Source organism: Chrysemys picta, chromosome 3 (genome assembly GCF_011386835.1).
Source record: "Chrysemys picta bellii isolate R12L10 chromosome 3, ASM1138683v2, whole genome shotgun sequence".
Taxonomy (NCBI): Eukaryota; Metazoa; Chordata; order Testudines; family Emydidae; genus Chrysemys; species Chrysemys picta.
Window position 1 is genome coordinate 124143404 of NC_088793.1, and position 27130 is coordinate 124170533.

A 27130-nucleotide genomic window follows, 5' to 3' on the forward strand; every position below is an offset into this window, starting at 1 on the left:
CAGGGCAAGAGAGGCAGGCATGTAGTAAAAATGCCAGTATGTGCAAGCAGCATAGCTAATGCTATCACACACACTGTAGATGGTCAGAATTTTATTTCAAAGAATCGTAGTGTAAATCAATTACAAAATTTCAGTTTACAAAAGGATCTACATAAAAGAAAAAACACAGCCTACCATTTTCATGGGAGTCTTTTAGAAGCAATAGGAAATACCTACAATAAAATATTGGCCATTGTGTGGTCTTTTAGGGATTTTAGTAGCTTGTAAACTACTACTTCTTGTGATTGAAGCTGAAAGGCTGTTAGTTGTTTTGCTGTCAGGAAGATGAAGGGTCTCTCTCTCTCTCCTCCTCTCCCCCTCTCCCCCCGCTTTCTTGGAGAATAAAAATCAACATTGAACAGGTTGGAAGGCAAAGCTTAAATCTAGATGAAATAGAATAAAGGACCTAATACACTAAAGGCCTAATCCTGTAAACACAGACCGTCAAGTAGTTCCCACAGCACTGCTCACCTGAGTAAAGTTACTAACATCCCTCAGTGTTTGCAGGATTGAGACCTCAGCAGGTGTTTAAGAGCTCGGACATGTAGGAGCTAAGGTTCTAACAGCAATGATAACTTGACTATGCTGCACACTCATATACATTTTATTTTGGGTATACATTTTATTCATTTACAGTTCAGATTAGATTGATGGGATATAGGGCTAGATTCCGATACCCATACTCATGTTAGTAGTACTTACTGGATGAGCAGATAATGGGACTATTCAGGGAGTAAGGTACTACTCAGTGTGAATAAGGATGGAAGAGTCTAGCAATAAATGAACTAAATTTTCTTTTTGGCTGAAAACTGTATATTTGGGTTGATTGAAACAATTTGCAAATTCAGGTCAAATTTGACAAATTGTTTAAAAAAAAAAGAGATAAAAATCCAAAAATATCAAAAGGTTTTGTTTTCTAGTGAAAGCATTTTGATTCAAGACATTGTTCCATTTTTGTAAATTTTTAAAAGCCCCAAATAAAATGAAACTTTTCATTTCAGTTCAAATGAAACATTATGTTTGACTAGAAACGTTTTATTTAAACTTTTTCAGTTAAGCCATCAAATTAAAAAAAAACCATCAGTTATGGCCACAGGTCTAAAATGAACTGCTATAAACAGATTATATTTAGAAAGTCCTTAGTACTTACATGTAAAGCTAAATAGTGTATTACTTGGAAACACACAATAAAGTTCAGATTGTTAATTACCACATTTTCTTCTAGGCTTGTACATGACTATAGGAAATATAAAAATATCACTTAAATTACTGTACCAAGACATACTTTCTTTTTTCATGTAAATTCATTGCCTGTGAAAGGTGCTGGATTGACAGAAAGAGAGAAAAATGTAGAAAATGTCTGTACTAATCAAAAGGAGTTTTGATCAAATGTTGTTCAAGTGCTTCTGAAGTCAAAGGAGCCATGGTGATTTTCCCCAGTGTGGGTTCCAAACCCCTATTTTATGCAGGGCCGGCCCCAGGGTTTTGGCCGCCCCAAGCCGCCAAAAAAAAAAAAAAGCCGTGATCGCGGTCTGCGGCGGCAATTCGGCGGAAGGTCCTTCGCTCCCTGTGGGAGTGAGGGACCATCTGCCGAATTGCCGCCGAATAGCTGGACGAGCTGCCCCTCTCCCGAGCGGCTGCCCCAAGCACCTGCTTGCCAAGCAACTGCTGGGTTGGTGTTAGCAAGTCAAGGACAACCACCAGCCTTTTTCACAACTGATTTATGTTCAATTTGTGATCCATGATAACCCCAAGATCTTTTTTTCAGCAGTACCACCATCTAGCCAGTCATTCCCCATTTTGTAGTTGTGCGTGTTATTTTTCCTTCCTAAGTGCAGTACTTTATGAGTGCTGTACACATGAGCTCATTGGTAATGGATCGATGCTTCATGTGGTGCTTGGGGCATGGTAGCTGTGACATCTCTATATAGATAATACTTTTAGTGGTTTTTGATACTGCAATGTGCTTTTGTTTTCTCTCAGATTTAACTGGCGCTACAGCTGTTTCTTACACTTCTAAAAATTAAGCATTTTATAACCACCTCTCAGTTTGACTAATGACTTCATATTACAGTATTTACCACCTGTAGGTGATCCAATTTTGTTATTGTTTTATAAAAGGAGTTGGGTTGTGGAAGACTCAGGGCTACGCTACACTACCCGCCCGGATCGGCAGGTAGAAATCGATCTCTCGGGGATCGATTTATCGCGCCTCATCTAGACGGATAAATCGATCCCCAAATCGACGTGCTTACTCCCACCTCGTCAAGAGGAGTAAGCGCCATCAACGGGGGAGCCGCGGTGGTCAATTTGCCGCTGTCCTTACAGCGGGGTAAGTCGAATAGGATACACCGAATTCAGCTAGGCTATTCGCATAGCTGAATTTGCGAATCTTAAATCGACCCCTCCCTTAGTGTAGACCTAGCCTTAATCCCCATACTGCCAATACTTACTACGAGGAGCAGTGCTTGCTCCTGTGAGTAGTTCCAATGAAATCATTGGGACTGTTCACAAGAACTGAGAGAATAACTGATTTTTTTGGCCCAGGAGCTAAAACTGGGGGGTGGAGTGGGGGATCATTTCATTTTGAACCCAAAGTGATTTTTTTCAGGTTTTTCTTGAGAAAACAAGAAGTCCCTACATTTTTTGTGCTGGGTTGAGAGACACGAAACTAACCAAAACGTTTTGCATGTTTTTGTTTACTTTCTGGGGTGTTTTTCAGTCAATATTTTTTGTGTTGTTTTTGTTTCATACTCAAGTGTTTTTCACCCTTTTTCTGTGCGTGTTTAGTAAAAATATAGCAAAATTTGAAAATAAAATATTTCAAAATGAAAAGTCAATGCATTTTGTTTTCAAAATGGTCAGAATGAACTGTTTCAACTTAAAAAAAATGCACTCTTTTTCTGACAGAAATTATACACTGAATTTGACCAAAATCTGCAAACAGCTTCAATGCCCCCAAAGGCTTTTTTTGGTAAATTTATTTTTTGCCAAATTTCACACAACTTACTACTCACCATGGGCCTAATTCAAAGCCCATTTAAATCAACTAAAAGACCCCCTTCGACTTCAATGAAGTAGGTCCTATAGTAGGCACAGTAAGTGGTGGTAAGTATTGGCAGAATCAGGCCCTTAATTAGTTCATTCACACACAAACTATTTTGAGAAATATCACAATTTTTCCTCACTACATGGACGATAGAAAACTTGTTGCTGTGTATAATCAGCATCCCCTAGGATCTTCCGAGTTCTGATAGGGCTGAGGAGAGAGTGTCCTGATGCCTCTCAAAGTAAAAGTGATGGCAAAAATCAGATCAAATTTAGTGCTATAACTAGAGAATAAAATGGGGTTGGAATGGGAATGCCATGATAGAAGGATGTGGTGAAATTACAACATGCAGCTGAATGGCAGGAAATATAAACATTATATGATCAAGATTACTAATGCCATAGAACAAGTAAATTTTCTATGAAATTGATGAATTCTCAAATATTGGTAGCATGTTGCAATAGAGAAATCTTATGTACAGGAGATGGAGGGTGATTTTTCTCTCTTATCTCTGTTCTCCCTGGTTTAACTGTAAGCTACATAGAAAAAGACTATACAATATAAATAGAATATACAAGTCTGTCTCATCTTACGCTGGGGTAAGAGATTCACCCAGCACTCACGTGCACACCCCCTTTGGGGAGTAAACCCAAAGTAATATTGTACTGCACTGTATAGAAAGTTCTGCACAGCGCAAGCTCATAAAAATTTGCCCTCTCCCTCAATGTGGAGAGAGATATGCACAGCTTCTTGCCCCCCCTCCAGATATGAATTGCACAAACTGGGTTATGTTATAAACAAGCAATAAGTTTATTGACTACAAAAGGTCAATTTTAAGTGATTATAAGGGATAGCAAACAGTTCAAAGCAGATTACTTTAGAAAATAAACAAAAACCACAAACTGAGCTTAACACACTAGATAGGTAAGATATAAACAGAGGTGAAAGCGAAAACTGCGTATAGTCAAAATTACATTGAGTGTAATGGTGGGCAGAATCACCCGCACTACAGGAACAGTATTTAAATTGTTATTTTTCTCTTTTTTTTTTTGTTTTTTGGGGTTTTTTTTGCCGACTGCATAAAGTTGAATTTGCGCATGTTAAATGCGCATAAGATGCAACAGATCTGTACCCAGAAATGAGAAACCATGTTTGAATATTTGTATCCCATCCATTTTCAGAGTTCACCATGTATCAGTATGACAGAAGAAGAACAAAGAGAGATTAGAAAACTGACTAAATTGCTTAGGCATCATTATTGCCTTTATTACATACTGCTGTTTATGTGTAATGTTTTAAATAACACCAAATGCACTTTTAAATCATTTGCAGGATGTACTGCATTAGAAACACTGCACTACCTTTCCCTCTACCTAAGAAGCTCCTTGGGCACTTGAGAGTTTTAAAGACAAGCAGTTACGCAGGTTGTAGGATCCCCAACGAAGGCTCAAAATGCTGGATGGTTCTGGCTCTTACTGAAGTTCAATGAAGATATACTGAAGGAAATTTAAATGCAAAGTCAAAATATTTCTTTCTTTTCCTCGTTCATGGGGCATCATGACCTTCTACTATGAACAATGCTTTTTTCTCACTGCATTTATTCAATGTTAGTTTTAAGGACATGAGCTCGTTTTGTGAGCAAATAACTCAAAAAATGTAAAAATATCAGAGGGGAAAGAAATCCCTAGCACAGTGCACAGTGATACATAGCTGCTATTGGGGTATTTGCTGTGTGATGCTACTTTGCTGTATAATACTGCTATAGAACACTGAACAGAAAGGAGGTCAGGCTAACCAGGAGTCTGACCACTTCCAGGGCACACTGCAAAACTCTGCTTTTGGACAGAGCCTTTCTACAATAACAAGACCCTTGAAGGAGGAAAGGAAGGAAGAAAACATTTGCACCAAAAATTACAGCCTCTTGTGGGGCAAGAGCCAGTACGCCGTGCCGGACAGGACCGGCTTTTCCAGTGGGGATTTAAAGGGCCCAGGGCTCCAGCCACTGCGGGGAGCCCTGGGCCCTTTAAAGAACTGCCCAAGCCCTGCTGCTGGAGCTCCGACGGCACTTGAAAGGGCCCGGGGCACCCCGCAGCGGCCGGAGTCTCTGGCCCTTTACATCGCTGCTGGAGCCCCGGGGCTCCTTCAGCCGGGCTCCAGCAGGGATTTAAAGGGTCCGGGGCTCCCCGCAGTGGCAGGAGCACTGGGCCATTTAAATACCTGCCCGAGCCCTGCTGCCCTAGGGTAGCGGCAGCAGGGCTCCCGCAGTGATTTAAAGGGCCTGGAGCTCTGCAGCGGCCGGAGTCCCGGGCCCTTTAATTCGCCCCTGAGCTCTCAACCACAGCTGGAGCCCCAGGGCCTTTAAATCTTGAAAGGCCCCGCCTCTTCCGGTTGAGGCCGCGCCCTTGCACTCTGGAGCACTGGTAGTCCTTTAAATTACTTTCACCCCGGGATATAAATGAGCAAATTCTCACCCTGAGTGATAAATCGGCTTGCAGATTCTTAAGGCACAAATTGCCTTGGCTTTCCCAGGTTTTCATGCACAAGCTAAAAATCCTTCTAGCCTGGGACCATCACTTCCCGCAGTTCAGTCTTTGTTCCTCAGGTTTTTCCAGGTGTGTTGTTGCACGGAGAGTGCAGTGCCCCCATAATGTCATTTCCCCCTTTTTATATCTTCTCCCCACTTGCTGGAAAGCTCTTTTGCTGTGACCTGGGTTAAACAGTTCCTATTAGAATAATAGAATATCAGAGTTCGAAGGGACCTCAGGAGGTCATCTAGTCCAACCCCCAGCTCAAAGCAGGACCAATCCCCAACTAAATCATCCTAGCCAGGGCTTTGTCAAGCCTGACCTTAAAAACCTCTAAGGAAGGAGATCCCACCACCTCCCTAGGTAACCCATTCCAGTGCTGCACCATACTCCTAGTGAAAAAGTTTTTCCTAATATCCAACCTAAACCTCCCCCTCTGCAACTTGAGACCATTACTCCTGGTTCTGTCATCTGCTACCACTGAGAACAGTCTAGATCCATCCTCTTTGGAACCCCCTTTCAGGTAGTTGAAAGCAGCCATCAAATCCACCCTCATTCTTCTCTTCTGCAGACTAAACAATCCCAGTTCCCCCAACCTCTCCTCATAAGTCATGTGCTCCAACCCCCTAATAATTTTTGTTGCCCTCCGCTGGACTCTTTCCAATTTTTTCACATCCTTCTTGTCATGTGGGGCCCAAAACTGGACATAGTACTCCAGATGAGGCCTCACCAATGTCGAATAGAGGGGAATGATCACATCCCTCGATCTGCTGGCAATGCCCCTACTTATACAGCCCAAAATGCTGTTAGCCTTCTTGGCAACAAGGGCACACTGTTGACTCATATCCAGCTTCTTGTCCACTGTAACCCCTAGGTACTTTTCTGCAGAACTGCTGCCTAGCTGCTCGGTCCCTAGTCTGTAGCAGTGCATGGGATTCTTCCATCTAAGTTCAGGACTCTGCACTTGTCCTTTTTTTTTTAATTAATGGAGATATCCTATCTCCTAGAACTGGAAGGGACCTTGAAAGGTCATCGAATCCAGCCCCCAGCCTTCACTAGCAGGACCAAGTACTAATTTTTGCCCCAGATCCCTAAGTGGCCCCCTATTGTACACAATTTCTGGGGTAATCCTTGTGTTTGTGTGCATTTCCTCAATAAGCCATTAACATTGTTTGGCCTTTTTACTGTTGTACCTGAAAGGCTGCTTGTGGGTGTTTTCAACTTCCAGACATGTTTCAGTAACACTTACAGAGCCAAACTTCATAACTTCACATACGACAATAGCACATACAATCCAATTGTCTAGTAGATCAAGACTTTTAGAATGACACCTCACAGGGCATAGTTTGTATAAGACATATCATAATTACATGACAGTGGTGAATATTGGGGTGTCAGGGTGTAACATAACTCTCTCTCCACACACACACACATACACACACTTTTAGTGCACTATAAAGCCAGAATCAGAAAAGGAAGTATCCTAAGGGCCTATGTTCAGCATTTTGCTAAAGACAGGTGCTGCATGAAACTCAACAGCCCCTAGCTGCAGACAATGGATAAAGCTGTGAGTCTGTCATGGAGGTCACAGATTCCATGACTTTCTGGAACCTCTGTGACTTCTGCTGCAGCGGGTGCAGTTGGCCTTGGGGCTGCCCGAACAACATGGGCAGTTCCTGGGCCAGCTGCACCAGCTGCTGCTAGGGCAGTCTTGGGCCACTGCGCCCCCCCCCCCCCAGCAGCAGTCTGGGGCCGCCATGCTCCCTGCCCCCCAGAAGCAGCAGGGGTCCCAGGCTGCATGCTGCTGCCCCTCCCTCCAGCACCAGTGGGGGTCTCAGGCTGCATGCCATCGCCGTCCCCCCCCAGAGCACCCACAGTACCCCCGGGCCACCCCCTACCCCAGAGCACCCAAGGTTTAGTCAGGGGTATATAGTACAAGTCATGGACAGGTCACGGACCATGAATTTTTGTTTACTGCCCGTGACCTGTCCATGACTTTTACTAAAAATACCCATGACTATAACATAGTCTTAACAATGGATATTGAGGTTGAAGAATTCAATAAAACTAATTTTAATCTCTAAAATACAAATCCACATATTATCTGTCACATAGTTTCCTCAATGTTTTTCCCCCTCTATATGGAATGCTGCTTGTTTCAAAATGTCAGGAAGTCAAAGAGAATTCAAATGACATTAGACATGATTTCTGAGCCACTTAAAAAAAAATCTATATACTCATAAGGTGGCATTTTCCTCCAGAGAAGAGTTTGACCAGACAGCAGCCAGGTGCAACAGGTGACACATATATACTAAAAGGCATGTCCTGCTTTGAAGCCGAGTAAATGGATGAACCCAAGATTGAACAGGAAACCTTTTACCAAGAGTTTTGACTCCTCTCTCTACTGCATACCCAATGAAATTCCATCTCAAAAAGTCAGAGCATTTAGATAATTTATAACATAACATGAACCCCTCAGGCAACATTGTAGTATCTAGCTCATTCCTGAAAGCCATGTTTCACGTTGTCAACAGTGTGTCCTGATCACAAAATGTAACAATGCATCAGCATCTGTGAAAAATGCCAGCAAATTAGTCCCAAGTCAATCTCAAGGAAAAAAGGTGAAATAAGGTTAAAGGTGTTGCTGAAAATGACATCTAGGGGGATCTGAGCTGGAAAACTGAGGCCTAGACTCTGGCCTTCACACATTCCAAAATGGAAAAATGAAAAGAGCAACTATAAAATTAATAATTAAAATTAAATTAAAGAATGGTGTAAGTGAAGGCCAAGGGAGTGTTCTTAGTTTATACATTTTTTATTATTTTTGATCTATTACAGAGGCTGAGAATGCTGTGAATACAGAAATAAGCATGTAAATGAAATAGGTACTGTGGTTTACTACTTGTGAAACAGTACATAAACCACCATAAATTATGTAATTAATGCAATACTAGATTAAAACCTATTCCTGGTTACCTAACAACTGTATAAGCAGGTGTCCAAATTAATTTAAAAAATACAGCCCGGGAGCCAGATTCTTATGTCTTGGGGCTTACACTGGGGCTGTCGCAGTTACATGGGGCTTACACTGCCGTAACTGAAACGAGATTCTGACCCTGCAGGTTCAGCTGTAACTCCGAATTACTCAGCTTTTATAAGTCCAAGCAATGACTTTCTGAATCACTAAGCATTATTTTAGGAAACCTGAAAGGAGACTTTTAGTCCTATTTTCAGAAGGGTAAGGAGAAAAACCTTTGAAAAATTCCCTAACTGTATAGAGATGCGTGGTAGGCCATGCTGTCGCCAAACGGCAACAGCTCATTGATAATATAAGGCTACATTGCAGCATTTAACCACTGGCCTGAGTGAGCTGCAGTGCAACGCTGCAGCCCTTCTGGACAGGACGCACTCCAGGAAAGAGTTCCTCCCTGAATGTAATCCTTCCCTGAGCAGCCTTGTGTGCGGGCTGCACCAGTCTTAGGTCACATTCTGTCACGGTGCCAGCAAGGTAGTGTAGGAAGGGGGAGCAGAGATGCTGGCCAAAGTATTCTCTTAAAAAGAAACCTGCTGGTACCCGACATGAGTCTACAAGGTGCGCTTGGACACTGTTCTCAGTGTGTGCTTTGCTACTTCTCTGAGCAGAGACAACATAAGCGCTTTCTATTGCCAGGTACTACTTGCTGCCACTAGACAAATACATACAAGCGCAGTGAGGGGGCCTAGAGAGACTTCTTCTCCTGAACACCACATGCCTCTCCGTAAGGCCTTTCTCCATGCACTCTTGAGAGCACCATGGAGAGATTCTGCCTGGCAGCTGAGAACTTATCACTCTTTGCAGGAGATTTTGTGTCTATCGCCACCCTTCTCCTATCTGCACCAGCGTGAGCATGAGTTGGATGTAGTTCTGAGACGTCATCTGCCAAGTTTTAGCTGAAAGCAAATGCAGTTAGAAATAGAATTATTATGGTAATAACAACAGACCGTGAACAAATACACCTCAGTCACTGGAGTGCTTAGCAGCAGTCTTCATTTGCATGGCCGCACGTCTTGCATTCAAGTCCTCAAAAAAATCACTCTCAAAAGGCACAAGTTTATCTCTAGCCTCATCATTCTTTACAGGTACAAATAATACATTCTACACATTTAAAGTACATGTTTTTCTGGTGGTTGGTAAGGTATCGGCAGCTTGCTGAGGTCAGAAGCCAGGTTGTGTTTTTTGAGTATCTGTATGTTGAAAATGAATGAGAGTTCACTGAGGGGGTATCTGTATGTTGAAAATGAATGCGAGTTCACTGAGGAGGTGATAAGGCTGAGTGCACTGGGTACTGTGATTCTGAAGTAGTAAGGCAGGTAAACGGAGATTAGTTGTGATGCTAATGTTGCCTTTCCTACCACCTCCTTGGATTTTTTTTTCTTTTAGTGCATTGATAAGAAATACACTTGAGCAGCCCCAGCTCAAAGTTACAGATTTTTCTGGAGTGGAATGGCCAAGTGGAATGTTCAATAAGTTAAGAACTCTTTACAATACATGACTGTATGTGCAGATTTATCTGAAATAATAATAGTAAAAAAACCAATTTTGGCATGTACAAAAGCTGGGTTTATTACCACCTAGAGAGCAGATGAGTGGAGAAGTTGACACTGGTTGCAGAGTGACATTTTAGAATGGAAGAAAACATGTAGCCAATTAAATCTAGCATTTGTATCCTGTAGTGCATTTCCCCTCTAGTGCTTGCTTTACATTCTTTGGACTATGTTCACAGCTGCAGCTTTGATTTGTGCCATTAGTAAACTTTTCTATCCTCAGTACAAAGAAACATCTAAACTTCCTTCATGGCTAATTCTTTCTAGGGCTTCGTGACTATATGGTGTGATTTTGGATTGCCAGTGAAACATAAAAATTCCATCCCATTTGTCATTTTCAACCCTAGCCTCATTATTTTACAAATTTTTTCTACGTTAAATTGTCTAAGCTACTTATCATCCTGATCACCCATTTTTCTTGGCCTCTTTGGATTCAGATTCGCTCTTCTTTGGCTCTGGCCAGCCACCCTTGTGTCTTCTACATGTTCCCATCTCAAGCCCACTGATGTACTATATCATTGTGAACAAGACAGGGTGCAGCACTGATCTCTGTGATATTCCACTTGCAATTTCCCTCCCGCCCTACCTATAATCATGGACCATCTCCCTGGCTTCACACAAACCATTTTCACATAACAGTTTTTTAGTGACAATGCTATATTTATTTTATAGGCATTACTAGGTCACTCAGCACTGTACTATCAGAATGTGTCATGCTCATTAATGAATTTATCTACTTCAAAAGTGTATTGTGAGGGAAAGCATCATTATCCCCATTTTACAGCTTGAGAAATTGAAACATGAGATGAAGGCAAATTTTCCATAAGCTGATTTTGAGTACTCAACTTGAGACACATAGGGTCTGATTTTCAGCTTTGCACCCACAGATCCCACTGACTCCAAAACAGAGTTGCACAGGTGCTAAACACTTCTGAACAATCAGGCTCAGAGTGGTCACTTTAGAAAATTATGGACCAAATCATAGAATCATGGAATATCAGGGTTGGAAGGGACCTCAGGAGGTTATTTAGTCCAACCCCCAGCTCAAAGCAGGACCAATCCCCAACTAAATCATCCTAGCCAGGGCTTTGTCAAGCCGGACCTTAAAAACCTCTAAGGAAGGAGATTCCACCACCTCCCTAGGTAACCCATTCTAGTGCTTCACCACCCTCCTAGTGAAAAAGTTTTTCCTAATATCGAACCTAAACCTCCCCCACTGCAACTTGAGACCATTACTCCTTGTTCTGTCATCTGCTACCACTGAGAACAGTCTAGATCCATCCTCTTTGGAACCCCCTTTCAGGTAGTTGAAAGCAGCTATCAAATCCCGCCTCATTCTTCTCTTCTGCAGACTAACAATCCCAGTTCCCTCAGCCTCTCCTCATAAGTCATGTGCTCCAGTCCCCTAATCATTTTTGTTGCCGTCCGCTGAACTCTTTCCAATTTTTCCACATCCTTCTTGTAGTGTGGGGCCCAAAACTGGACACAGTACTCCAGATGAGGCCTCACCAATGCTGAATAGAGGGGAATGATCACATCCCTTGATCTGCTGGCAATGCTCCTACTTATACAGCCCAAAATGGCAACAAGGGCACACTGTCGACTCATATCCAGCTTCTTGTCCACTGTAACCCCTAGGTCCTTTTCTGCAGAACTGCTGCCTAGCCACTCGGTCTCTAGTCTGTAGCAGTGCATGGGATTCTTCCATCCTAAGTGGCGGACTCTGCACTTGTCCTTGTTGAACCTCATCAGATTTCTTTTGGCCCAATCCTCTAATTTGTCTAGGTCCCTCTGTATCCTATCCCTACCCTCCAACATATCTACCATCCTCCCAGTTTAGTGTCATCTGCAAACTTGCTGAGGGTTCAATCCACTCCATCCTCCACATCATTAATGAATATATTGAACAAAACTGGCCCCAGTACCGACCCTTGGGGCACTCCGCTTGATAGCGGCTGCCAACTAGACATGGAGCCATTGATCACTACCTGTTGAGCCCGATGATCTAGCCAGCTTTCTATCCACCTTATAGTCCATTCATCCAGCCCATGCTTCTCTAACTTGCTGGTAAGAATACTATGGGAGACCATATCAAAAGCTTTGCTAAAGTCAAGGAATAACACGACCCCACTGCTTTCCCCTCATTCACAGAGCCAGTTATCTCATCATAGAAGGCAATTAGGTTAGTCAGGCATGACTTGCCCTTGGTGAATCCATGTTGACTGTTCCTCGAAGTGCTTCAAAATGGATTCCTTGATGACCTGCTCCATGATTTTTCCAGGGACTGAGGTGAGGCTGACTGGCCTGTAGTTCCTCGGATCCTCCTCCTTCCCTTTTTTAAGATGGGCACTACATTAGCCTTTTTCCAGTCATCGGGGACCTCCCCCGATCGCCATGAGTTTTCAAAGATCATGGCCAATGACTCTGCAATCACATCAGCCAACTTCTTTAGCACCCTTGGATGCAGTGCATCCGGCCCCATGGACTTGTGCTCATCCACCTTTTTTAAACAGTCTTGAACCACTTCTTTCTCCATAGAGGGCTGGTCACCTCCTCCCCATACTGTGTTGCCCAGTGCAGTAGTCTGGGAGCTGACCTTGTTCGTGAAGACAGAGACAAAAAAGGCATTGAGTACATTAGCTTTTTCCACATCCTCTGTCACTAGGTTGCCGCCCCAATTCAGTAAGGGGCCCACACTTTCCCTGACCACCTTCTTGTTGCTAACATACCTGTAGAAACCCTTCTTGTTACGCTTACCATCCCTTACTAGCTGCAACTCCAATTGTGATTTGGTCTTCCTGATTTCACTCCTGCATGCCTGAGCAACATTTTTATACTCCTCCTTGGTCATTTGTCCAAGCTTCCACTTCTTGTAAGCTTCTTTTTTGTGTTTAAGATCAGCAAGGATTTCACTGTTAAGCCAAGCTGGTCGCCTGCCATATTTACTATTCTTTCTACACATCGGGATGGTTTGCTCCTGCAACCACAATAAGGATTCTTTAAAATATAGCCAGCTCTCCTGGACTCCTTTCCCCCTCATGTTATTCTCCCAGGGGATCCTGCCCATTAGTTTCTTGAGGGAGTCAAAGTCTGCTTTTCTGAAGTCCAGGGTCTGTACTCTGCTGCTCTCCTTTCTTCCTTTTGTCAGGATCCTGAACTCGACCATCTCATGGTCACTGCCTCCCAGGTTCCCATCCACTTTTGCTTCCCCTACTAATTCTTCCCGGTTTGTGAGCAGCAGGTCAAGAAGAGCTCTGCCCCTAGTTGGCTTCTCCAGCACTTGCACCAGAAAATTGTCCCCTACACTTTCCAAAAACTTCCTGGATTGTCTGTGCACTGCTGTATTGCTCTCCCAGCAGATATCGGGGTGACTGAAGTCCTCCATGAGAACCAGGGCCTGTGATCTAGTAACTTCTGTTAGTTGAGGAAGTTGAGTCACTTCCTCAACTTCCCATTCCCACAATGAAATCTGTGGGAGAACCAGGAATAGAACCCCAGCCCCAAGCCTTCAAGTCCACTCTTATTCCTCCCTCAAGAAATCTTATGACCAAGATATTTAGTCATCCAACTGGTTAATTCCACTCTTTAAATGTGATTATCTATGCCCCGGTTGGAGATGTGAGGATCCCTATTTCCTTTCCACTCTGCACTCTCAAAGGTCCCACGTTACAAGTACTAATTTTCTTGTTCTGTGTGGTTCTGCTCCCATTGGATCCCACCAATACTATTTGACTGGACAATAAAAATTGCTTTTGAGCCATGCAAGGCCTTCCGTCCCTCCAGAGACCAGGCACATTACTCTCCCAGCCATTTGACCAAGAACTGAATCCAGATTTTCAGGCTTGCAGTATAGTTAAGAGTTCCAAATTGGCCTCCACTGGTTATTTATTGTTGGAAAATCCAGAGTGGTAATTAGGAAAGTTGATGCAGCAGAGGAAAAGTGTACATTAGCTATGACCACTCAGTGAGCGGACTTTTATTTAAGACAGATGTAAGAATACTTAGCAGATAAAACCTTAAGTACCTGGCTGCGAACAGTTGAAATCATTTGCATAAGGAAGTAAGAAGATTAGACTAGATAAATGTTTTGAAAAGAGCTTTGCAAAAGAAGTGCAGTAGACCATGCAATGTGTGCTGATATTCTAAGGTACTTTATGGAAGGATTTGAGGGTGAGCGTATATATTGGTGTACCTGTTGTAAAGGAAGCTATTTCAACTTGAAGAGCACCATGCAGAAAAGTAGGCACCTGCAAATCCAGTCCAGCTTGTTATTAACAGTAAATTGTTACCCTCAGAGAGATGTCCATATAAAATGAATTTCCAGCTGACACAGTGCTGGCTGACCTCTTGTCAAGAATGCTTGCCAGGCAGCTCCACTTGGACCCATGTGCTGGATCCATGTGCTTCTAAGCTCCCCGGGTTTGGGCAGGCTCCAGTCAGAGTCTCTGGTTCTGGCATCTCGGGCACATTCTCCAGCTGGTACCACTTCTAGGGAATAAGTCCAGCTGCCCTGGTCCCCAGGACCGTTGCTGACCCCAGAGGTCTACAGCATCACACAACCCTCCGGAGCTCTACCCTTAGGGGTACTCCAGTTTAGAGTTTATCCCTTGAGGGATACGTGTTAGTTGAAGTAACACACATACCCCCTTTGCAAAGGGATTTCTAAAACAAATATGCTTTACACATACACAAAACACAAGAGATAAACAGATCTAGGCAAAATAATAAACACCTGTATGCAATTTCCTCCCTCAGAGTCCTCCCACTTTTGACTGTTCTTTGGATTTTGGTCATTGTTTTCCGGGGTCCCAGATCCCCTTTCCTGGATCCCACTACTCCTTCCTTCCTCCTGCTCAGTCTTGCCTTCTTCTTTGGGTTAGAGAATCAGCTACTGAGAGCAGACTTTTCCCTTTAATAACTTCCAGTGCCCTCCATCATGTGACCCTCTTGGTAAGCCTCAATCCGCCTCCATCAGGTGATCAAGGTCCCCCATTAGGTGATCTGTTGCTTGGTTACCACCTAACTGAAGTCAAGGCTAGATAAAGTGGTTCTGCAAAATCATTTATATCATGGACATGGTCAAAAGAAGGAAAATATGAGCACTCAATTAGCACACAAATCAAGATGTTGACAACAAAAGGAATCAAAGAACCAAAAGACACGAAAAGAAAAAATTCTTCAGATGTCTATATACCATTGTGAGGAGCCTGGTTAACAAATAAGAGGAACTGGAATTACTCATTTATGAGCATAACTTCGATCTAGTTGGTGGACGATTCATATGATTGGAATGTTAAACGTAATGGCTATAACCTATTTGGGAAGGAATGCAATCCCATGCTCTGGATGTCCATAGTCTCTGATTGCCAGAAGTTGAGAGGATGACAGGATGGATGCCTGTTCTGTTCATTCCCTCTGAAGCACCTGGCATTGACCACTGTTGGAAGACAGGATCCTGGGCTAGATAGACCATTGGTCTGACCCAGTATGGCCATTCTTATGTTCTTAAGGACTGCAGGACTGTAATTGTATTATATCCTCCTATCTGGTTCTCTTTTCTGTTGCTGGTCATCTATTTCAGAAAACAATCCCCTTTGCAGCAGACTCCTAAGCTCATTGCTCTGTAGAAAAAACAACATGAACATCTGGATCATCCTCCACAGATGTTTGTGTTGTCTTTTCTACAGAGCACTGCTAGGGGTCTCAGGCCAGTCAAAGAATCTCTGATAGGGCAGCTCCAGGGCTTGTGAGAGGCCAGAACTAGTGTGGAGGCATATAGGTTCTACGTGGAAGTCGCTGGATTCCTGGGAGATGCACCAAGTTCAGGATAGACCTCTTCTGTAGAGAAGCTCCCCCATTCTTCCTCTAATTCCCTCTAAAAGCCGCACTCCCAACCTCTGATGGAACACCGTAGGAAGAATTCTATGAAGTGATGCCCGCATAGGTTTCTTCCCCAAAAAATTGCACCAACAGACTACTCTGAAGGAGAGGACCATCCAGACCTGCAGTATTCCTACCTATAAACATGTTTTTTGAGAATCAGACTTTATTTGCTTGAGTAAAGTGGGATCTATAAACACTGGAAATTCTCCATATCTGTCCCATGTTTCTGAGTAAGGGTCTTTTGATGATCAAGTGAGTTACTAACAGCATTCTATGAGCTGATAAAAAAAATCATACTAAAAATGAAATTGTTTTTTTGCCATCACCTAGATGCAGCAACACTAATATTGGCATCAATTGTGATTTTTATGTTGTCAGTTATATGGAGATATACCTATCTCATATAGCTGGAAGGGATCTTGAAAGGTCATTGTGTCTAGTCCCTTGCCTCCACAGTAGGACCAAGTACTGTCCCTGACAGATTTTTGCCCTGGATCCCTAAATGGCTCCCTCAAGGATTGAACTCACAACCCTGGGTTTAGCAAACCAATGCTCAAACCACTGAGCTATCCCTCCTAGTTGTTGGTATAAACCCAATAAATATAGCTCATTGTATTGTTTTAGCTGAAGTTGCTTTGCAAACTGCAGAAAAGAGCAGGCATTAAGGTGCTAAACTTAGTTTGCACTGCAGTAGTAACAAATTAAAAATGGCATACTGTTACATCAAGCAATGTGCAGTGGTGCCAATTGATTTATGAGGTCAGGAGTGAAAGAATTTATCACCTGGCATTATCTCTGCCCAGATTTAATGCCTGCTCTGTCATCAATGCACAAAAAAATTATAGGAGTAGAGAAAGGTCTTTTCCAAAGACAAGGGCTGTTTACAAAAGAGCGTTCCTCTCTAAGACACCATAATAAAATAACAGTCTCAATGTCCTAAATCTTGCAGCACGCTGTGCAATCTTTATGGTGGTGACTTTTGTCTCCAGACAAATATTTTTAAATTTGTTGTCAAATGATGAAAAAGATTGTCATGTCACCTCCAGGCATGAGGAACCTATAAAGCTCTGGACAGTCTGGCATTTTCCCTCTCTCTGGGCAACAAAGAATTAATGGCAGATTGAGTTCCTTTGTTAGAGTTCCGAACAACATGTTCAGCATTAACACAGCCTCCTTTCAATGGCAAATACTCTGAAAGAATTGAAAATTACTTTGAGTCCAATTTAAGAAGGCATGGGACGAAAGAGGAAGAAGGGTAGTTCTGACTCACTAGAGACCTCATCCTGCAAAAGAAGAGTTAAGCAGACTTTTAGATATATACTTTAGGGCTAAAAAGAGCTGCTAAACTTTACCTCAGAAGTGGCCGTATTTCAGTGGCAGATGAATAGAGCCATGTCTGTACAATTTGTTGAAAGCCTTGAAAACTCTCTGGATGAGAAGTGCTGAGTCAAAGTCTCACTATCCCAGAGTGTCCCCTTGTGGCATGACAAAATATTTCAGCTGCTCTGCCCTTCTCATCCTCTGGTCTTCAGGTATAGGATGGTGGTGACTTGGCCTTACAGCATGATCACACTGTAGTTCTACCCATTCCAGGATATGAGTGTCCAAAACCAGTAATGTGCAACAAAATAATTGCAATCAACACAACATCTTCTGCCCTTCCTAGGCTCCTTTTCAGTCTCACTCTTCTTCCAGAGCAACAGCTCTAGGGCATCTCCCAGGAGTCCTTCAGCCAAACCCCAACAACAGACGACATAGAAACAAAGCAACTTCCACCCATCTTGGGCTTGAGACTATAATCCAATTTAGGTTCTTCTCAGTTCTCCACTCTTCTACAGAAAGCTGACCCACAGGGCTGCTCCCCTGGAGTGTTGCTCCTTTTTTGAGTTCCACGACAGGAGTTAATGCCACTCCTGTAGCCTTCCTACAATTCTCTCTCTGCCTGGCTCCTATCAGGCCCTTCCCACAGAGTGGGAACTCCAGACCCCTCCCTCCTTGGTCTCCAGCCTCCAACTGCTCTGAACTACTTCCTTCCTGAGCCTGATATACACTTCAGGTGTAACAAGGTGGTATTAACAGAGGTCTCAGGCTTCAGTTAACCCCTTCTCAGCCAGTGTGGGTTTTATACCTCACATGCCATTTTAAACAAAGGGGTTTGTTATTAATTATTATTATAATGATTCTATTAAGGCAGCCAGTTGGGTGTGGTGGTGCGCCTCTGTAATTCCACCTACTTGGGAGATGGAGGCTGGCGGATTGCTCAGGGGTTCTAGGCCGCGGTGCGCTATGCCAATCAGGTTCTGGTGCTACTGACAACCTGGCCAGTGGGTGGCTGAAGAACCAGCTAGAACAACATGAATGACGTGTTGTGATCAGCACTCTCTCTGTGAGAGCTGATGGACCGACCGATCAAGGTGATTAAGGCATCCAATGGCATGTAGAGAGAAACACAAATAGGAATGTAATTAGGAGATTATAGTACTATTTTCAATTGTACTATTTTCCAGCCTTATTCTAATCATTATCACTAGAGTGATTCGGGTTTCTTCCACTTTCATGGCACCTAGACATCCAAAATTACAGAAGTTCTACCTCTTAGTCCTGTGACAAGCAATTTTTGCCCCATCCACTTTTCAGGGTCCATGCATTTCATTGCTGGGAACAGCTCTGGTGAATTCACATAAAGAACAAGAAAGCTAAAGATTCTAGTGATTCTATAAAATTCTGATGATAAATTCTTAATCTTTTCTGGATTATAATTACTTTTGTTTATATTACTCGACATACAGATAGGCCGAACCAGAACCGCAGAGCTAAGCCATAGATCAGCACATGATTTAAGTACTTACCTTTAAGCATAGGCTTAAATCCCATTAATTTTAAGCACATGCTTAAATTAAACTGAAGTGGTGTGCTCCACAGGGATGAATTTAAGTACATACCAATATGCGATGCTGAATCGGACCTAAATACTTCCTAACTTTGTGGAAGTCCACATGTAGATCTGAACTCTGCTATTAGCCATTCTATAAGGAGTCAAAACAAACCCTCCAATCTGAACACACACAAACTTTGGGGGGGAAAAATCAGCTCAGGTTTTAGCCCTGCTCTAATTACAGATAATAGAGACATACTGAAGCAGAGCCAATTGCAAACACCCACAGCTGTCTATCACTGTACAGTCATTCATCTGAAAATAATAATTTGAATTTATTTTTAATTAAAAACTATTCAAAAATATTAAGGGACCTGAATATGGAGATTTTCTTTTCATTACTTTAAGCAATAACATACCAAGGGCAGGCCCTACTTGAAGCTACACTTGTGTATTCCAGACTTTGGAACATAAATGATACTATGGTCTAAGAGAACATCATTTGTTAGGTCTTGCTGTGAAAAAGCAAGATACATCCCAATCCACCTAGCAGGTCCTTGGCTCAAGGTTAATTTTACTACTAAATCCAAATATTCTATGATAATATGTTAAAACCTAATTGTCCCCTTATTCTTTGCACTCAAGGAACAAATCACAGTCAGTATTTTACATGGGAGATTATACTGCTCTCATGTGCAGTATGAACTGGGGCTTAAACAGCTTCACAGGCACTAAGGCAGTTACAGAAAATGAAAAAAACATGAACAAAATTCCCATGTGTTTCATTTAATAGATTTTTCTTTTAAAATGTGGTTGCGGTCATTAGCCAAATTCTGCACCAACTTTACACCTCACACATGCCCGGTGATGGCATCGGGTTTACATCAGCACTGAATTGGGTCCCTTCCCTGTATCATTATGGAAAGCTTGTGGAAAATCCTGATGCATGTGGAGCCCTTGTGGTCGCCCCCATGCCTAGGAGCCAGAGGGAGATGCCAGCAGCTTTCCAGGAGCCATGCAGAGCTGGGCAGGTAGCCTTCCTGCCCTCCTGCGGGCAGCCAGCCGGACTTTTAACAGCCTGGTCAGCAGTGCTGCCTGGAGCTGCCAGGGTCCCTTTTCGACCGGGTGTTCTGGTCAAAAACCAGACGCCCGGCAACCCTAGTTATAGGAGCTATCCTGGGGCTGCCCTGAAAGATGCTTGTCTTTGGTGAGCTAAAACAATGTGTTCTACTCATGGCTCCCTATCCCAAGATGTTTGTGATTTGTCTAGTACTTTGTGTCTGTTGTCTGCAGCACATAGATTCATTACACATTTCCTAGGTCAGAATACGAAGCTGTTTTAACAGTGCACGGCCACACAACATCATACTAGGCCTGGAAAGGAAAAATGATACCAGATCCAAATGAAACTGTTGAGTATTTAGAGCCAAATTGTTGCACAGAACCACCGAGGCTATGTCTACACTATGAGGTAGGGATGATTCCCCTGCTTGTGTAAATATACTCACACGAGCTGTCATTGAGCTAGTGTATGTATAAATAGCAGTGTTAGGGTTACCATATCTAACAAATAAAAAAGAGGACCCTCCACGGGCCCTGGCCCCGCCCATTTCCCCACCCCAGCCCCGCCCTAACTCCGCCCCTTCCCCGCCCTAACTCCGCCTCCTCCTCCCTCCCACTCCCAGCCACGCGGAAAGGGCTGCCCGAGCGCTACCGGCTTCACGGTTTGCCGGGCAGCACCCAGACCCTGCGCCCCTGGCCGGCGCTTCCCCAGCACAGCTGGAGCCCGGGAGGGGAAGCACCCAGCCGGGGGCGCAGGGTCTGGAGGCTGCCCGGCAAACCGTGAAGCCGGTAGCGCTTGGGCTTCGGGCAGCCCCCTTGCCTCCGGACCCTGCGCCCCCAGCCGGGCACTTCCCCTCCCGGGCTCCGGTGGCGCAGGGTCCGGAGCCATGGGGGCTGCCCGAAGCCGGTAGCGCTCGGCTCTTAAACAGAGCCGAAGAGTCGGGGAGGATTAGAGCCGCCGCGGCCGGAGGCTCTGCTCCTCCCCTGACTCTTCAGCTCTGTTTAAGAGCCGAGCTGCCCCAGCGCTACCAGCTTCGGGCAGTCCCCATGCCTCCGGACCCTGCGCCGCCGGAGCCCGGGAGGGGAAGTGCCCGGCCGGCGGCTGGAGTCCAGAGGCAAGGGGGCTGCCTGAAGCCCATAGCGCTCGGGCAGCTCGGCTCTTAAACAGAGCCGAAGAGTCAGGGGAGGAGCAGAGCCGCCGCGGGAGGGGAAGTGCCTGGCCAGCATTTTCCCAGACATGTTCGGCTTTTTGGCAATTCGCCCCGGACGGGGGTTTGAGTGCCGAAAAGCCGGACATGTCCGGGAAAAAGAGGACGTATGGTAACCCTAAGCAGTGTAGCTTTGGTAGCATAAGTAGCAGCTATGGAGATATGGCTGAGCCTACAAACCTAACTCATACCGGTGGGTATGTACTTGGCATGGCTCAGCCACACCTCTGCTGTTACCTCCTCTTTATACTCACACTAGCTTGATGAGAGGCAGGCAGTGTGGAGCCCCATTGGTCCAAAGGGAGTTTGGGGAGGCTCATTTGCTCCCTCAGAGGCCCCAATGTTTCAGGTACTGTGTAGGCTGCATCAGTCTTCAGCAAGGTGCAGCTTGACCCCCTCCCTCAGTGCTTATGCCCAGCTCTGCCATTTTAACTGGGCCTTGTATAGGGAATGTAAAGAGATGAAGAGGCTCTTTGTGCTTTCCTATGTGCACCTGTCTAAAGGACGATCACATCCTGTCCCTGAGGTAGAGAGAATGTAATGACCCAAACTGGAATTTGCCCACAACAGTGCAGTAGACAGTCCAGCCATTGCAACAAGTGCCACATTTCCTAGCATAGCTGGCTTGCAAGGGAGAGGGGATACGTTACAATAATGGTGCAGTCCTTACTCATCTTCCGTAATAAAGCAAGACTCTCAGTGATTTGCACTTACCCAGGTCCTTGGTTTAAACAACCCAAGAGTACAATGCCAAAAAGTACATGCTGGGGTATTAGTTAAATACTGACACAGGCAGGAGTGATTGCCAGCTACTGAACAAGCTATTAATATTTGAGAATATGCATAGAGTTGTATATAAATATAGATAGATAAGATGTGTGTAACTCTGACTAAATATAAATACACATGTAACTGAGACATGATTGCTCATGCCCCTAGTGCATGTAGCACACTAAACTCCCACGTAGTCTGATTAAAATAAAAGAAGAAGGAAGTGTCTTGTAGTGATACGTGACCAGTTTGTATTGATATACAATATTCTAGATATACTTGATCCTGTCACTATTCAAGGGGCTGGATTTGATTATTTTCAAGGTCCCTTCTAGCACTACATTTCTATGATTCTATGACATGAGTATGTTTGGAATGTTACTGTGGTTTCCTGATGTGCTCTAGCTCATTTAGTCCCAGTAAGAGTAAGGTCCATTAACCTCACGCTATTGGGTATATTTACAGCTAGAAAAAGGTTTCAAGGAGCAAGTTACCTAGAAGCCCATTTTTTTTAATCTCACTACTGAACATTTTATCAGCCTTTTATTACTTTGCATACTACACCTTTTGTTATTTTGAGGTTTCTTTAAGAAGTCCCAGGAGGAACAGAGGTCACACCACCATACAAATATGACTGCATTTGAATAATTTATTTCTAATTGCTGCATTTTTGAACATTTCTCCATGTTGTTTTTTCTAAGTGCAAGATTACTAGTCTGCAAAGGTCTGAGAGAAATCCTTTATTAGCCACCTTCCAAATATTATGAAGCCACAGCAAAATGAAAAGTTGTGTGTAATAGATACATTTCTTTGGAAAACAAGAAAAAGTAGTATATAAAAAGGACTGGATGCACAGGAAGTTAGTAATGGGTTACAGAACTATTCACATTTAGGTCACTGGTTCATTTATAGCCTTGATTGGTACAGTATAAAATTGTTAACATTAACATGTTGATGGTTATCTGGCAGTGCTACATGAAGCAAATAGGTGGTTTCAGTCCATTTCTTGTGTCCTCATCACTGCAGTTCACATAGAATCATAGAAATGTAGAGCAGGAAAGGATCTTGAGAGGCCATTAAGTCCAGCCCCCTGAACTGAGGCAAGACGAAGTAAACCTAGACCATCCTCAACAGGTGACTGTCCAACCTGTTCTTAAAAACTTCCAGTGATGAGGATTCAACAACCTCCCTTGGAAGCCCATTCCAGAGCTTAACTACCCTTATAGTTAGAAAGTTTTTCCTAATATGTAACAAATCTATCTTGCTGCAGATTAAACCCATTACTTCTTGTCGTATCTTTGGTGGACATGGAGAACAATCCTCTTTATAACAGTGCTTAAGGTATTTGAAGACTGGTATCAATCCCCCCACTCGGTCTTCTTTTTTCAAGATGAAACATGCCCAGCTTTTTTACCTTTCCTCGTAAGTCAGGTTTTCTTAATTTATCATTTTTGTTGCTCTCCTCTGGACTCTCTCTAATTTGTCCAAATATTTCCTTAAGTGTGATGCCCAGAACTAGACACACTACTCCAGTTGAGGCCTTACCAGTGCGGAATAGAGCAGGACAATTACCTCCCATGTCTTGCATACAACATTCCTGTTAATATACCCCAGAATAATATTAGTCTTTTTTGCAACTGCATCACATTGTTGACTCTCATTAGATTTGTAATCCACTGTAACTCTTTGATCCTCTTCTGTAATATTATTGCCTACCCAGTTAATCCCCATTTTGTAACTTTGCATTTGGTTTTTTTCTTCCTAAGTGTAGTATTTTGCACTTGTCTTTATTGAATTTCATCTTGTTGATTTCAGACCAATTCTCTAATTTGTCAAGGTCCATTTGAATTCTAATCCTGTCCTCCAAAGTGTTTGCAACCCCTGACAGCTTTGTGTCATCTGAAAAATTTATAAGCATATTCTCCACTCCATTATCCAACTCATTAATTAAAATATTGAATTACACTGGACTTAGGACTAAGCCCTGCTGGACCCCACTAGATACATCCTCTCAGCTAGACAGTGAACCACTGATAACTACTCTTTGAATACAGTCTTTCAACCCGTTCTGCACACACCTGTGATGGAGGACACTTACCCCAGTGCTGCCTTGTGGTCGGGCGGAGATGTGGCAACTTGTCTTCCTTCTGGGTGTTCCCCTACAGCTCCACCCTACAGTGGTCTGTCCTTTCAGTGACTTAACACTACGGCCAGGTCACACTTTCAAGTCCACCCCTTTTTTGGATAAATGTGAGTCCAGCAACCAGGAAGTCTTCAGAATTCAACAAGAGATTCAGGGCTTCCTCCTGGGGTTGGGGTCTTGTGGTCCGGACACTTACCAAGAGGGTATTCCCCCAAGTAGGTTCCCAGCCAATGGATAGACTTCCATCATTTTCCCTCTTGAGGGGATCGCAGGGGAGCCCGGGCCCAACCCCTCCACTGGGGTCTGATCCAGGGTCCAATGGTAGGCAGTTAAGTCCTGTGCCCTGGGGTGCTAAGAAGCTGCCTCCCATGACCATATCATACCAGTCCCTTCCACTTGCTCAGGGTAAAGTAAATAACTAAAACACAAAGATACAGCCTCTACCTTCAGAAAGCCACAGGTTCCTCCTTTGTAGGCTTGGTCATGTCCCTATAGCGAGGCCCTCAGAGAGCAAGAGCTCCTGTGGTGCTCCTTCTCAACAGCTCAGAGTACAGGGCAGCTCACTGCCATTGTCTGCCTGCCAATGAGCTACTCAGTTTCCCTTTTTAAGCTCCTCCTCCAGCCTGTGCAGGCTTTGTAGGTGGAATGGGATGGGGAGGCCTCCTTAAGCAGATCCTTAACCCCTTCCTCTTCAATGTGGGGTTTGTATACCCCATCACACCACCTTATAATAATTTAATCTAGACCACATTTACCTAGTTTGCTTAAGAGAATGCCATATAGGAATGTGATACAGCCCTTATTAAAATCAAGATATATCATGTCTACTGCTTCCCACCTATCCATTAGGCCAATAACTTTGTCAAAAGAAGGAAATCAGGTTGGCTGAGCATGATTTGTTCTTGACAAATCCATGTTGGCAATTCCTTATTACCCTACTATCCTCTAAGTCAGTGGTTCCCAAACTTTAACAACCTGTGAACCCCTTTCACTAAAATGTCAAGTCTCGTGAACTCCTCCTAAAAATGAATATTTCCAGGGATTTTCTCCTTTACCTGAGTATAAATTATAAAGGCAGTGATCTTGGAAATACAAAATTTGTTTTTATGACATGCTTATTACACACTATTTATTATTATTTATCATTACAATATTTTTATTACATTATGAAAACGGCAACACTCTCTTCCAAGATCTCACTTTTGTAGCTTGTATCACTTTGAATAAGCCTGTTCTAAGACAAGGCTCCTATGTTTCATCAAGGAGTATCAGATGTGAAACAGCATGAAGGTATTTAAGAAGCCAACTCAAAGAGTTCCTCCTACACAATCATTCAGGTCTTGAGCAGTCCAGGCAAACAACGCATATTACAACAAAGCTTAAACTTGTTCTTCATAATAATTTTAAAAACAATACTAGCTGCCTATTTAATTTTAAAAACAGCAAAAAATATCCATCTCCTTTTCCATTTCTTATAAGGAATCTTGACGTTTAAATCTCCTCAGTGTGATAGATATGTTTCCTTTGATCTGCTTAGCTCTTGGAAGTCCAGGGGCTCCAGGCTGCTGGCCCCGGGGTCCCTAGGGACAGCTCTTCCGCCATTAGGGAATTTTTTCCTGAGAACCCCCTGTAACATTTCGTGGACCCCAGGGGTTCATGAACCCCAGTTTGGGAACCACTGCTCTAAGTGCTTACAAATGGGTGTTTAAGAGTTTGTTCCAGTATCTTTCCAAGTATCAAAGTTATCTCAGTCATATTTGTTTCCCTTTTTAAAGATTGGTACTATGTTTCTTACTTAATCTCAGCAAGGGAGAGAATGGTTATGATGGCTGAACTGTTTTTTACACCAGAAGGTGTTCCTGCTAGGTATGGGAAGGGGTGGTGTGGGAACCTGGCACTGTCTTTTCTTCTGCTATTCATGTTCTCTATTGAAACAAGGAACTTCTGTCTTATAGCTGCCAATATGACCCCTTTTCATGGACTCTGAACTTATTTTACACAAGTGACATGACAAGAAGAACAACACATGCTGCAATGGCAGTTTGTAGAGAACGATAAAGAAGTAAAGAAGTTGAACGGGAAAGATAAGAGAGAATGGCTTGACAAAAAAAAAAATGCAAGAGAAGCCAAAGAAGCATCAGTGAGAAGTGACTCAAAGAAATTATTCCAGGTGTGTAAGCAATTATCATCACAGTTTCAGAGTCACAGTGGTATCATAAAAGCGGAAGATGGAAGATTCTTAACAACGGAAGCAGAACAAAAGGAATTATGGTGAGAATGTTTTAATGAAGTGCTCAGTCAACCTGAGCCAACAATTGCAATCAATGGATGTGAAGAAGGTGATAAAGAAAGCAGAAATAGAGGAAGTCATTAAGCTGCTAAAATGGCAAAGCGCATTGTCAAGATAAGATCACTGCTGAAATGCTTGAAGGTGGGGAGGAAGTGGTAGAACATGAAATACATAAACTTTGCAATATAGTTTGGGAGAAATAATTTTTCCTTGAGGAGTGGAAGAAAGGTGTGATCTGTAAATTACCAAAAAAACTCTGTACTGAGCAAGCAGGCTTTAGACTTTAAAGATTGTGTATACATCCCATCTTTACCCTGTGTCAATTGACTGAGGAAAGATTACCAATGAAGATTAGTCTTGAACTTAATACATTTCATCAAAGCTTTTAACTGCATTAATAGAGTGTTTCTATGGAAGATCTTGCAACAACATGGGCTTCCTAGAAAGATAGTGTCACTGATTCAGATGCTGTATGAAGGTTGAAAAATGTTGTTTAAGAACAGAAAGTGGAAAGACTGACTGGTTTGATATCATCATTGAAGTGCAACTGGGGCATGCATCTTATCTTTTCTCTTCTGCATTGTAATAGATTATGTGATACAAAAGTAACATCAATGGAAAATACGGGAATTATGTGGAGTAAAGAAAAACATCAAGATCTCAACTTTGCAGAGGACATTGTTCTGGTGGACACAGATGAT

The 27130-nt window shown here is 43.2% G+C and overlaps 1 long non-coding RNA gene across 1 annotated transcript in view; it reads left to right on the top strand.

Annotated features, from left to right (window-relative positions):
- Positions 1–26183, top strand: part of LOC101943543 (uncharacterized) — a 110547-nt gene extending 84364 nt beyond the window's left edge. The window contains exon 4 of the long non-coding RNA XR_509248.3: positions 26095–26183. This is a non-coding gene — a long non-coding RNA (uncharacterized LOC101943543). The remainder of the gene's footprint in view (positions 1–26094) is intronic.
- Positions 26184–27130: the final 947 nt, after the last annotated feature.